Here is a 14,399-nt window from a genome sequence, read left to right as displayed (position 1 = left end):
CATGGATCCTGTCCAACACACCTCCTGCAGCGCTACGATGCCGAATCCACGGTCCTTCAGTAGATTGGCGAGTATTCGGGCGCTCCCGATAAAATTGAGAGATCGAAAATTCCACGTGCCGAGTTTCCAATCGCAATTCCTATTTCGTCGCTGGGGTCGTTGCCGTTGGTCTCGGTTCGTATTCCTCTGTTGCTGATTTTCCGTTGCAATGCTTTTTTATGGCTGGCTCCAACCCCCTAACTTTCCGGAGGACCAGGGTGTACAGTTGTGCTTAGAGTCCTTCACTGACACTCGGACGTACATCAGCCGCCCCTAACATGGGGAACAGACGCTGTTGTGAGCCGCTCCTCCTGGAGAACAGACGCTTAGGCTTGCCGAAGCAAATCTCCCCCCCCCCCCCCTTCCCTGTCAGCCCTGTCAGTATGACCAAAGTTCCCACCGGGGTTGGTTACCAGATCTTCCCTAAGGTTTCTCACAGTTCCAGACAGTTTCAGATGGAACTGCTATTGAAGGAAAAAAATTGATCCTGGAAAAATCAATGGTTTAAGTCGGTTCCCTCTATGAAAACTGTCTCCTATGGAAGTTTACCTACCCCTATGGATCTTCGTCGGCTTCAACGCTTGGAGGGGTGAATGAATCGAAGTCCAGGGTTCAAGCAAGCTTTGTAGACATACCTAGGAATGTCATAAAATAATCGATTATTGCGATTAATCGATTAATCTAAATGATAATGGATTAATTTAAAATCGATAACTACCATGTCTACTTATCGACATATTCGATTAAGGCATGTCGATTATTTATAGATGAGGCTCAGTAGCTAAGTGGTTACCATTACACCATACTTATCGACATATTCGATTAATGGATAGTTTCTAGAAGTTCGGAAGTTCAATCCCTGACCCTTCCCCTTCCTTGCAATTTTTCACTATTCCTTATTTTATTATAAGTTCACCTACGTAACTATTGTCAATCGGAAACTGGTGCGGTGACTTATGGATGATGAAACAAGAAAACATTCTTGTCGGGATTTTTTCAAATGATGAATCAAAACAGTTAACGGCACATTAAATTCAAACAATGCACAGACGTCATTAAACGCACTATGCTCTAAGATTGAACGTACTAACAAACATTACAGCGCCCTCAGGCAAAGTGGATCGCGAAAGCCTTCAGATATTTTGAACATAAAGCCAAGCTGCCTGTTAGCTTTAGTCAGGATGTCATTGTAGTGCGGTTTGAAGGTCAATTCACAGTCGAGTGTTACTCCCAAATCTTTGACCTGGCTAATCCTCTCTAATGTTTGGCCGGAAATGGAATAATCAAATATTATCGGGTTTTGCTTGCGGTGAAATGATATCACATTGCACTTGTTGATGCTGAGCGTTAAGAAATAACGGGAGCACCAACTCTGCGTACGATCCACAATCAGCTGCAACTCCTCACAATCAGCGATGCAATTGATAACCACATACATTTTGACATCGTCAGCGTAGAATAGCCGGCATCCAGGTGGCAGTAGACACGAAAGCTCGTTGACGAAAAGCGAAAACAGAAGGGTTCTAAGATTATTCCCTTGGGGAACGCCGGAAACGTTCGTGAACACTTCAGAACGAGAAGCTCCAATCTTAACGCAAAGCGAACAGTTCGTAAGGTGAACCATGAGTTGAAAGATCCAGACACTCCGAGTTTCTCAAGCTTGCTGAAAACAATGTTGAGGTCAACTCGGTCAAATGTAGCTTTGATATCAATGTAAACAGCGTCGATTTGTCGTCCGCCAGAGTCCATGGTCCGAACGCAGAGCGACACGAATTCAGTCAAATTGGTTGTAAATGACCGTTTTGGGTAGAATCCATGATAAGTCGTGGAGATGTAATTTTTACAAGAGCTGAAGAGCGCCTCATTGATGATGATCTCGAATACTTTGGATCAGCAACATAGTGATGTGATGCCTCTGTAATTCTGGACATTCCCTTTATCGCATTTCTTGTGGACGGGGAACATATACGAAAATTTCCACGCCTCAGGAAATTTATACTCCTTACAGATTAATGGGGTGTTTACACTTATGCTATTTCACTAGCGCTCATGAGCTAGCTGCTAGCAAAAAAGCTCACTAGCATAATGTAAACAGGACATCAGCGTCTACCAGCATGAAATTTCAGGAGCAACTGAAATTCGTGCTAGGTGGCGAGTACACTAGCGCGAGTAAATCCGCACAGATGTAAACACCCCATAAATAACCTCACCAAGGGAGTGAACAACGACTCCGAACACAGCTTCAGAACGGACGCAGGAATGCCGTCTGGCCCGGCAGCAAACGAGAGTTTCAGCTTTTGAAGAGCTAGATTAACGGTATGTTCACTGATGTGAAACGGACGGAGCTCAAATGCATCTGTTGGAGAATCGCTTATAGCAATCGTGACTTGATTTGGTGAGGTCGAAGATTCATTGAACACACTTATGAAATGTTGAGCAAAAAGGCGGCATTTCTCCGGTTCAGATTCAGCGGTTTGCTCGCCGAGATGAACAGACAATGGCAAACCGACTTCGTTCTTTTTAGAGTTTACAAACGACCAGAAACGTTTTGGATTTCTGCGAAGAGATGATTGCATACGGAAGACATATTGTCGATACAAGAATCTGTTGTATTTCCTATAGTCGTTACTTGTGCGGTTGAACTCCTGCTTTGTAATGTACGAACGATTTTGGCCGTATCTTCGTAGCGATTTAGCCCTATACCGCTTCAGTCGACGCTAGCGACCGTTAGTCCAGGTGGCTTTGGTGCGGGGCGGGCAATAGGTACAAATTCAGCTATGATATCCCAAATCATTTGACTGAAATATTCAACGGCGTCGTCAACACATCCAGATAATTCTAATGGTCACCAGTCGATACCGAAAATAGCAGCACTACATAGTCGGCTCGACGGAACATAGTCGGCTCGACGGAAATCCAGTGTACGATTATTTTCGAAACTATCCTCAAAAACGATTGGCGCTGGGAGGTTCATGAGGACGTCTAAAGCTGTGTGGTCTGCATCAAGAAAGATCAAAGGTTCTATGGCTGCAGCTCTTGATCCGTCAGAAAAATGTACGTAGGAAGCAATATCAAAGAACACACGATTCTGCCATGAAATTTATCTGGCGGGATTTGCAAAAACAAATTAAATTCTCTGCCCTGAGGAAAAAACCTTTTAAAAATAATTTTTAAAAATTGGACTAAAGTTCCAAGTTTGAAAGCTCACAAATATTTTGAAAAACTTCAAAAGTCTATTCCACCGCTTAAAGAAGGTGGAATTTTCTATATCCTCATCAAAAAACTCCTAGAGAGTACCTTGGGTTTCTTGGTCAATTATATAACAGATGATTCCATTTAGCAAAATGTAAAAGTTGTTCCAATTTTGAAGATGGATAAAAACCCAGCCGAAGCTTCTAACTAACGTCCAATAAGTTTGCTTTCTTCAATAAGGAAACTTTTTTAGATGAGTAGTTTGCATTTAAACATGGGCATCATCAACTCTTAAGAGTAACCAATTCAATTCGTAGAAACAAATCTGAAGGTTGCTTAACAGAATTTGCTCTTCTAGACATAGAAAAAGCATCCGACAGTGTTTGGCATGAAGGTTTGATTGCTGAGTTGAAAAAAGTTTAATTTTTCATTATATAAAATTGAATTAGTTCAAATTTATTTAACTGACAGACTTTTAAATTAAAGCATGTAAATTGTATTCGATTGTTAATAAATTTAAACCGTGCTCTACAAAAATGTTAGGTCAAAAGTTCTTCAAATTAATTCCTAAAAATATAGCTCCCTAAATTTACCCTTTCATTCTGCTCATAATGCAACAAATTTCCAACTCACCTGCGCTTCCACCATCGCCAACAGCATAAACAGCCCTAGAAATCCTTGTAAACGCAACCGTAAAGTCGCGGCGGCCATGATGTCCCTTTGTAGAACTACTCCAACAGAAAATGTTTCACTAGCACAAATCTTCGAAAGAAACCAACTATTCTCTCACTTAGCCCCTAATTGATCACTCAACACTGGTTTCAACTGAAACGTGCGCCACAGTTGTCGGTATATTCGTCAAATCACTCAAACCCACGTTCTGCTGTCAAACAAGCCCTTCAGGTAACAAGCACGTTTTCATGCGTACAAATATTGAACTTCACCGTAAATCACACACAACTAAAATCGCACATTAGTGATGCGTCACGTAGAGAACATCCCCGCTATTGTCGTCATCGAAACCTGCAAGCAAATAAAAAAAAAACAAACCATGTACTACTCGCTCATCTGCTTAAAAGTACATATGTCAACGTCATCAGCCGCATCGGGATGAATGAAAACATTCCATCATCGAGGCTGCGCGGTGAAACATCACGATCGAGCGGCGATGACATTTTCTAGACCGAAGAATATTCGGTCACCGTTGTTCGGATTTCGGAGCATCGATCTCCATGACATGCGATGCCCTCTGTCTGGCTGGCATGATCTTGATTTGTTGTTGCAATGGGTTATGGGATGCTATTTGTTTAATAAAGTTATTACGATTGTTTCCTTTGGCTTGGTTTGGCTTGGCAGAGGAATTACGACAAGAACTGGTTCCCGGTTGACTTATTGGTTGGTTGTTCACGATTGTCGTCTACATATTTTCGTCGTTACGTGCCGTTGTTCTGATGGATCACGAGATGGAGATTAGTGGATCGGGTTGTTTGCAGTTGAGGGCTTTGGTGGCTGGTTGGCAGCTGAAAGATGCTACGGATGCTGTTTAGAGCTTCGATGGGAAACCTAGAGTCGGAGCCGGGGTTGACCGGTCGTAGGTAACGATGCAATAGAGAACTTAATTTGATATCCATGTCGTGCACGAAGATGATGTTGTTCAATGGGACTGGTATAATGATGATTGTTATTAAGAATTTTAAATTGCGTAAAACAATAACTCTATTTCTTAACACTGATTGTTGATGATCATGAGGGCGGCAGGCATTTACGAAATTAATTTCAACTGAACCACAGAAAAACATGTCTAACACTCGCAAGTTGTTCATCGAACAAGCATTTAACGGTCAATTTAAAAGTATCGTAGTTGGTAGTACCGTAAACTGTGGAGCGCATAGTCATTTCCCTAGCGTTTGACGTTTATACGCTACCGCCATTTGTTCAGCGTACTACCCACCACAGTGTACTCAACAGATGGCGGTAATGTTTTAGCGACAATGTTTTACAGTTAGAAATATTCAATGTGTTATGTCTGTTTGTCTGTGAAATTACTATAAGGAGACACACTCCTTTTTTCTTATTTTTCTGCTTTTCGTGATAGTTTTCTTTGAGTACAGTTATTAGCTGAAAGCTTCCAAGCCGTTAACATTTTTGCATCCATATATTGTATGGAAAGCACAATGGTTATCTATGCTCAAAAAAGTCAAGAAAATTAGACAAACCGACGTCTTGATGAGAATAACACAAAAATTTAGGTATTCCCAAAATCTTAGCTATTTGAACGCAGGGACTTTTCTCGTCATTCTGAGACAACTATACACCTAGAAAAATTGATGTAAATTTAGGTGCTCTGAGACTGACATATACGGGTATCAATTTTGACATAAAATTGAGTCATAATAGAAGCAAAATTCAGCTCAATCAAACGTACTTTCAAACTTTTTAGTCTCGGAGCACTTAATTTTACATGACATGTTTGTTTACGTCACATCCTTTATGTCAAAAATGGATTCCGTCCTGTGTAATATTAGGTATTCCATACACACTTAGAAATGTTTCATCGGGGGATCATCAACATTTTTTTTATGTTTTCTACATAAAAAGATTAATAGAAAAGTTATTTATTAGTTACGCTCAAATAGATCCTTATTTTGTATGAAAATTGCCACCGGGGAAATATTTCAGTACTGGTCACAATAGCACGAAAAAAGTCCCATAATCGAAATTGTGTCTTTTAAAGTCAGCATCTTATTTTATTCTTAACAACAAAATTATTTCTACAAGTGATCCGTTCATGTTCACATAAAAATGAAGATAAACGTCAGATTTAAATGGTTTGCTAAAAAAACATACATTTAGCGTTCAGAATCATAAGAGCCTTTCTTCAATGATTGATTCTCTCAACCGATTTTCTGTTTTGTTAATAGCTCGGATGGTTTTTTTTTATAATGCATTTATTTTTCCAGGCTCATTTTCCGTAGCTTTGCGGAGCCGATATTCAGTGTTTAGATAACAAAATTTCTTAAAACTAACGTTAGTAAAGCGGGGGCCGATTACTCGCGGCTATCTCGAGGTTAGGGGTAACAAATTGTAACAAATGGATGGCAGGGTAGGGATTGAGAACACAAGGTTTGGAGAGCAATGTGCTCTTGATCTCGAACTAAGCGGCCAACTGATGAAAAAGACAAACATGGGGGTACACCGATGGGCAGCTAACAACTTGAGGGAACACAAGATGACACTAACTACTAAATCCTCAGATCTATCCGTTTTAAAAACACATAAATTAAATTGCAATAGTCGAGATCTCGGCTCGCCAAGATGTCTCTAACGGGCCGCATAGGTTGTTTTCCTCGGGCCCTGAGGGATGCGGATAACTCGGATCTAGCAACACAATAGAGGGTGCATGACCAAAGCACGTGGTCGATATCGTGATAGCCACTACCACAAGCGCACAAATTGCTGCCTGCGAGCCCGATTCGGAAGAAATGCGAGTCTAACGAGTAGTGATTAGACATGAGCCTTGACATGACACGTAGAAAGTCACGGCTCATGTCCAATCCTTTGAACCATGGCTTGTTCGATACCTGTGGGAGAATAGAATGTAACCATCTTCCCAGATCACTCTCATTCCATTTTTGTTGCCAGTTGGTGAGGACATGCTGACGGGTAATTGAGAAAAATTCCGCATCTGTCAGTGGGAGAACACGCACGAGTACTTCGAGGCTCATCGTATGCGTCGAGTGCATACAGCCAAGCGTGATTCGGAGGCAACGGTATTGAACCCGTTGCAGCTTCAGGATATGTGTTTTCGACGCGGATTGAAAGCAGAAGCTACCGTACTCTAGAACCGACAAGATGGTTGTTCGATACAACCTGATCAGATCTTCCGGGTGTGCTCCCCACCAAGTTCCAGTAATTGTACGAAGAAAATTGATTCTTTGTTGGCATTTTTGTTTCACATACGCAATATGTTTTCCCCACGTGCTTTTGGAATCGAACCAGACACCTAAATACTTGAAAGATATACTTTGAGTTATTGTTCTACCCTTTAGTTGAAGCTGTAACTGTGCAGGATGATGCTTCCTAGAAAAAACAACGAACTCAGTTTTCTCCGGAGAGAATTCGATACCCAGCTTCATAGCCCAAGTAGACAAATTGTCTAAGGTATCTTGCAATGGTCCTTGCAGGTCCGGTGCACTTGGCCCTATAACGGACACAACCCCGTCATCTGCAAGCTGCCTTAGCGAGCAATTTTCATCAAGACAACCATCAATGTCTTTTACATAAAAATTATAAAGAAGGGGGCTTAAACATGAGCCCTGGGGGAGACCCATGTAACTAATTCGTGAAGTTGTCGAGTTTCCATGAGAAAAGCTCATATATTTCTCAGACAACAAGTTGCTCAAATAGTTGTTCATAATTGGTGAAAGGCCACTATCGTGGAGTTTATCCGAAAGGACATCGATACAAACAGAATCAAAAGCCCCCTTAATGTCCAAGAAAACTGAACCCATTTGCTGTTTTTGCGCATAGGCCAGTTGAATTTCAGTTGAAAGCAACGCAAGACAGTCGCTCGTTCCTTTGCCTCTCCGAAATCCAAATTGCGTATCTGAAAGTAAACCATTCGACTCGACCCATTTGTCTAGACGAAAAAGAATCATTTTCTCCAACAATATCCGTATACAGGACAGCATCGCGATGGGACGGTACGAGTTATAATCCGACGCGGGTTTACCGGGTTTTCGAATGGCGATAACTCTTACTTGCCTCCAGTCATCCAGAACAATGTTGTGCTCCAGAAATTGATTGAATAAGTTCAACAAGCGTCTCTTTGCAACGTCTGGGAGATTTTTGAGCAAGTTGAACTTGATTCTATCCATTCCTGGAGCTGAGTTGTTACATAAAAGGAGAGCAAGTGAGAATTCCACAGCTCGGATGGTTTAAAATATCTCATTGCGTTTGTTGTTCTATTTGCTAGCCAAATGGGGTGTTGTTAACCTTTGGAAAAATGTTCGTTTTTATTCGCAAATTCATAGCGAAAACCGATACAGAGCATTCAAAATCACAGTTAAGTTCTTAAGATTTTGAAGGCTACTAGGCACTACCCAAGTACTAGGCACGCTTTTTCGCGTATACAAGGTATTGCCGTTTCAGGGAAAATTATTCGATGTAACTGGCAGTCACAGCGTGCTTTTAAGTATGATGCGTCAGATTATCTATGCGAATGCTAATTTTTATCTGAATTGGCAATATAACCGTTCTGAAGCAGGTAGTCACCTAGGATACTTTTCAATCGCCAATTAAAATTATGTACAATTAATTAAAAATAAAATATGCTTAAAATTTGATATCAAGTCAACCCCCCCCCCCCTCCCGCCACACACACGCACCCACCGCTCTTTTTTTACCTGAATACAACATCGACCGAAAGCGAATTATTCTCATTTCTCCCAATTTCTATATGGGGATTTTTATCACTTCCTACCAGTGGAACAGCGCCATCTCTGTGGAAAATGGCCGGACGATTTGATTAATTAATCATATCTTCCGACCATTTTCCACAGAGATAGCGCTTTCAGTATATATTCAGGTCAAAAAAAAAGTGTACGACATCTTAAATAAATTAGTCAAAGTCTTTATCGTTCAGTATTTTTTTTTCAGAAAATTATTGTTAAACAAGCTATAATTAAATAAAAATGATTTTTCCTAACACAATTTTACTTGCTGTACTACCAGTCCACAGAGAGCCAAAAACATTCAAATTTAAGAGAGAAAATTTGCTCTCACTAGTTCAATTTCTCAACATGTCATGTATTTTGATGACACTCTATTTGGGATTTCCCTCTCACAGGCTACAAAATAGAGTACATGACACTGCGAAACATGTATGGTACCTCTATATATGCATTTTGATTAACATCCGAAGTCCCTCTTTTTTACATATTCTGCACAAAAGATACTTCTGCCCCACCCCATTCATAGAAATCCGCAGAATATCCTGAGAAGGGTGAGCTATTTTGTGTGCAGAATGTATAAAAAACGAGGGACTTCGGATGTTGATCTAAATGCATGTACAATAGACTGATGCAAAATTTGAAATTTTCGCTCCACAGTGCTCAAACGGTTTCAAATCAGGTCCTGCTAAGCCTCTCAATGCCTCTGATGGCAAATAGATGCAGAAGCTTGACAAAATGAATAATTGGTACAAACTGAAGAAAACGCTTTTGTTCGAAACATGGCTCGTGCGTTCATTGTGTTGTTTTGTTGTGTTATATTATTGTTAAAAACTTACATGGAAAACCAGTTTTAACACAGAGCAAAATTAATTTCATAAGTAATATTATCTTGAAGTATGAAGTATTTTTAAAGTAAGTAGTATAGCATGCATGCATTTTCTACACAAATATTTAGGGCCTTCAACAATCCTGCGGTAGGGTTGTAGGGTTCATTCATTTATAATATATTCCTTTAAAAAAATCAATAAAAAATGTTACCAAGTGCACTAAAAGAAATCTTGTAAATCACAATAAAATTAAAGAACCATCCATATCTTCATAAGCTACGCCAGTATCATAGTATGGTGATTTATACCCGTTCATAGTTTATCATGAAGTTAACAACAATTGTTGGTCCTAAACCGTACTACCTTTCTCGAACGTTAATGGAAATAGGTTTCACATATCCAACTAGAACTTTTTCTGATGTGGTTAGGCTATAGTTTCTTTGCAAAAAATGTGTTAGAAAAAGTTAGATTTCGAAATCTGGAGGCATTGATGTCAAAGTTGTCCCTAACCTCGGTCTAATATAAAGCCTTCAATTACATTTTGTGCCGTATCTTATGTAATAATTGAGCTGTAGCTTAGATATTCTCCTTATTTGGATATTGATTAGACACAACTGAAAATTGTTTGATGTTAAAAAATAATAAGTTGGTTTGAAAGAGCAATGGAAAATCCAGGCAAACGCAAGTTTCGTGATTTAGGGCGTGATGTTGTGGAAGAAAAAGAAACCAGCATATGGTGTAAAATAAGTGGCGATGAAAGCTGCGAATATGTCCAGAAAAGTATGATCCAGGTAGTTAGGTTATTCGCCATTTTTGCAACAATCATTTCGCGTTGACTAAACGAAGCGGATTTGTCAACGAACGGAAAAATGTGGAAGAAAATGTGAAGAAAGTGAAGAAAACTCCCATGGTTATCACTGAAGCAATTGTTGTGAACTCATGTGTGAAGCTTGTAGCTGTTAGAAACATACCTATATCCAGAATTGACTGGCCCAAAATGCAGGGGATTTTGGACCCGGTGGCAAACGCTTTAGGTTATACATTTTTATCGGCAAACACTAAGTCAGATATAAAAATTGCTGCCGATAAAATTCGACATACTATCGAGCCCTTCTTGTTTTTTTGCAAATAATCAATCGAATCTTTTGTACGCCGTTTTAAAGAGGTATTATCAAAAAAAAAATTATTGAAAATGCAAGCTTAGGTTGCAGAAAATTTTAAAATCTAGGCGGATTTTTCACTTTATATGCTGGTTTTTTAAAACAGTAATAACTGGACAGTTTTTTAACGGACATGTTTGGAAGCTGTCTAGCAGGTTCAAGTGGAGACCCGAAATGTATCCCAAATAAAACGCTTCCAGTTAACAGTTAAGTATGTTAGATGTTGAGTTGCGACAATCACACCATGTCAACGTTTGGGAATACTGGGTACAGAAGAAAACCATGCAAAAGGATCTCTTTGAAGCAGCAGCTGTAATTTACGCCGCTCCATCGACGCAAGTATCAGTGGAACGTGTTTTCAGTGCTCTGGAGTTGACGCTTTCAGATCAGCGCACATCCTTGGGTGAAAACACCCTAGAAGATTTGCTTACTGTCAAACTAAACCAACCAGTTCTTGAGAAGATATTTTTTGAACTCAAATAATAGAAGTAATGAAAGGGTGATGGGTGACCCCTCACCATCCCTCTCCAAAGGGGGAGTTTGGTAAAGAGCGATGAAAAAACCGATTTGTACCTTCCTTAAAAGTTGTCCTAGCTCGCTATCCTAATATCTATATACAATCTTCACACTGCCGTACTCTAACGGAACTATCAACTCTATGCTTTCATCTACTCCATCTATCGTATAAAAATTACCACTACAGTCTGTTATTTGAAATTAGCATCTTCAACTATGTAAATCGTTGACTTCACGTAGAAGTAATACTAAAAACATATAGTAAAAGTGCATATTGTATGGTATTTGCAGATTCATAGTGATGTAGTACATCGGAAGCCGTTATCTTGTATCCAAAATGGCATCGAACAGTCATTTCTGGCATCTACATTCTGCACCGGTTCAGAAAATATCAATATTGTATGGTATTTGACGAGTATTCATAGTGTTTTATCATATCGGAAGTCGCCATCTTGGATTCCAAAATGGCGTCGAACATACATTTCTGGCATCTGCATTCCGCACCGGTACCGGAAATATCCATATTGTATGGTATTTGACGAGTATTCATAGTATTCTAGAATATCGGAACTCGCCATCTTGGATTCCAAAATGACGTTGAACATACATTTCTGGCATCTACATTCCGCACCGGTTCCGGAAATACCCATATTGCATAATGTTTGACGAGTTTTCACAGTTTTATAGCAAACATAGGTTGCCATCTTGGATTTCAAAATGGTATCGAACATCCATTTCCTGCATCTACATGTCACACCGAATCCAAAAATACTTATATTGTATGGTATTTGGCAAGTTTAATTGTTTGCCTAATCGTGCGGGAGTCCTTCATTTACGCGAAATCCGAGTCGTGGATCGCTGTTTTCCAACGCTCAACCCGCGCTAATATGACTGCCGATATATAAAAAAGATATCATCGAGATGAATCGTATTATACGTATTATATGCCAAGCGCTGCTCTTTGAAAAAGAGCAATAAATGTTCTAAATTTGTCCCAAAAACAGGCAATTAATTTACTAATCATAGTTTTACAGCAGATGCGATATTAGTTTTTCATTACTATTGTGTATTATTGCTGAATGAATGAGTTATTTGCTAGAAAGTTTGTAATCATTTCCGCAAGAACGGAAACACTTCGAAAATAGTTGAATCACTTTAGAAATATTCGGTATCACTTCGGAAGTACTGAATCTCTTCAGAAAGTTCATAATCACTTCTGAAAGTACTGAATCATTACAGATAGTTTGTAATCACTTCCGAACAGTTTGAAATCACTTCTGAAAGTATTGCATCACCTCAGCTAGGGAATTCTTCGGATTATGTTGAATGACCGAATTTCTTAATTTCTTCGGAATATACTTAATCTTTACAAAAAGTTTGAAATCACCTAGAACTGAATAATGTTTAAAATAACAGAATCACTTCACAAAACTGTGGAAAGTACTGTATCAAATCTTTTAAGTTTGCAATCATTTCCTCAAGAACTGCAATAATTTAAATAATTCAGAAAAATTTGGAATTAATTCAGAAAAATCGGAATCACTTTGGGGTGCACATAATGATTTCAAAAAAGTTCCGAATCTCTTCTAAAAGTTCTGAAACACTTAAGAGCATTTCGGAATCAATTTGAAAAGTACTGAATTACTGCAGAAAATATTCAGAAAGTACTGACTCACTTCGGATAGTAGAGACATAATTTAGCATGAGAATGATTAACCGCTCGCGGTTGCTAATCCGTTATTACCAAATAACCTGTGTTACACAGAGAAGCAACTAACGATGCGTAGGACTAGCATGCATCTGCAATGTGTAAAAACTGGTGATCTCATACTAAGAGCACCCGCACCAATGCGTTGCTATTCGGGCTGCTAGTTTGACAGCTTTAGCCATTGCTATTTTAGTTAGCAACTTGTTTACGCACCGGTCGTTGCTTTCACGATTGTGAATTTACGTTTTTGGCTTTCGCACCGATAGTTGCTAACTTTATCGTCGAACTTCGAACTGAAATTGATCACAGAGTTTCATGATTGTTTTTTTCGACAATATTGATATACCTAACCACGAAGATTGAAGATTGAAGGTTAATATCCAACTACAGACCCAGGTACTCAAGAAACGGTCCTCCGGACGATCCGAATAGATCAACATTTTTTTTTTAAATCACTTGTTGTGATGGTACATAAATTAGTTTTAATCTGGGACCAGCATGCGCACACTGGTGGTCACGAAACTGTCCTCTGGGAGATCTGGAATATCCATAAGGCTGGTCAATTCGTAAAAATGATCGAAATATCGATCTTCGTATGCTCATCTTATAAAAGTTGCGCCCCAAAATGCATAAAGGCTTTTTCGGATGCCCTTCTGGATTACTAGATTACATGTTTTAGCTTGTGAATGTATCAAGCTCGGTTGGTCGAATTTAATATTAACATCAGAAAAAAAATTGAAATCTTTAAGAAGTTCTGATTGATAGAAATGTGGGGACGTTAAAAGATCTTTGAGAATAAGTTTCGACAGCTCCAGGGCAATGTAATAGATTTCAGGAAAATTTGCTTCAGCGAAGATCGAGAGCTTCAGGGCAGTTTTATTAAATTCAGGAAAATTTAAGCTTGAAGACCTTTGAGTAAGTTACGTGAACTTCGGGTTAGTTCTGAAAATGTTGAGGCAGTTCCATGAATATCAGGAAAACTGTTAGAACTTGAGGGATGTTCCTAAAACTTTAGGTTTGTCTCAAAAACTATTTCAGTAAAATAGAGGAAACCATCAAGAAGTTCCGAAAATTTAAGGATAGTAAAAAAAAACTTCAGGGAATGAACTTAAAAAGAAAGCTACAAAGAAGATCCATGTTTAAAAGAAAATTTAAAGACCTTCTTGGCAGTTCCATTAATTTCTGAACAATTCCAGGAACATCATTAGGAAAACATAAGGGAAGTTCCGTAGACTTCAGGAAACAAAAGAGATTTTCAGGAATCTGAGGAATCTGAGGAATGAAAAGAAGTACTGAGAATTTTGGGAAGTTTCATAGGCAAACTGCGGGAACAAAAGGAAAGTTCCGCAAAATTTCTGGAAATTTTTGTGAACTTCAGGCAAACTTCAGGATTTTTAAAGTCGTTCCAAAAGCTTCAGGAAACTGCAGGATCTTTTCAGAAAGTTTGAGAAATTCAGGGATATCCAGAGAACTTTAGGGAAGTCAACATACTTTCAGAGATGTG

The sequence above is a fragment of the Ochlerotatus camptorhynchus genome, unplaced genomic scaffold, assembly GCF_037179485.1.
Source record: "Ochlerotatus camptorhynchus isolate MF236.1 unplaced genomic scaffold, CSIRO-AGI_Acam_v1.1 ptg000172l, whole genome shotgun sequence".
Lineage (NCBI taxonomy): Eukaryota > Metazoa > Arthropoda > Insecta > Diptera > Culicidae > Ochlerotatus > Ochlerotatus camptorhynchus.
This window is presented reverse-complemented; position numbering follows the sequence as displayed.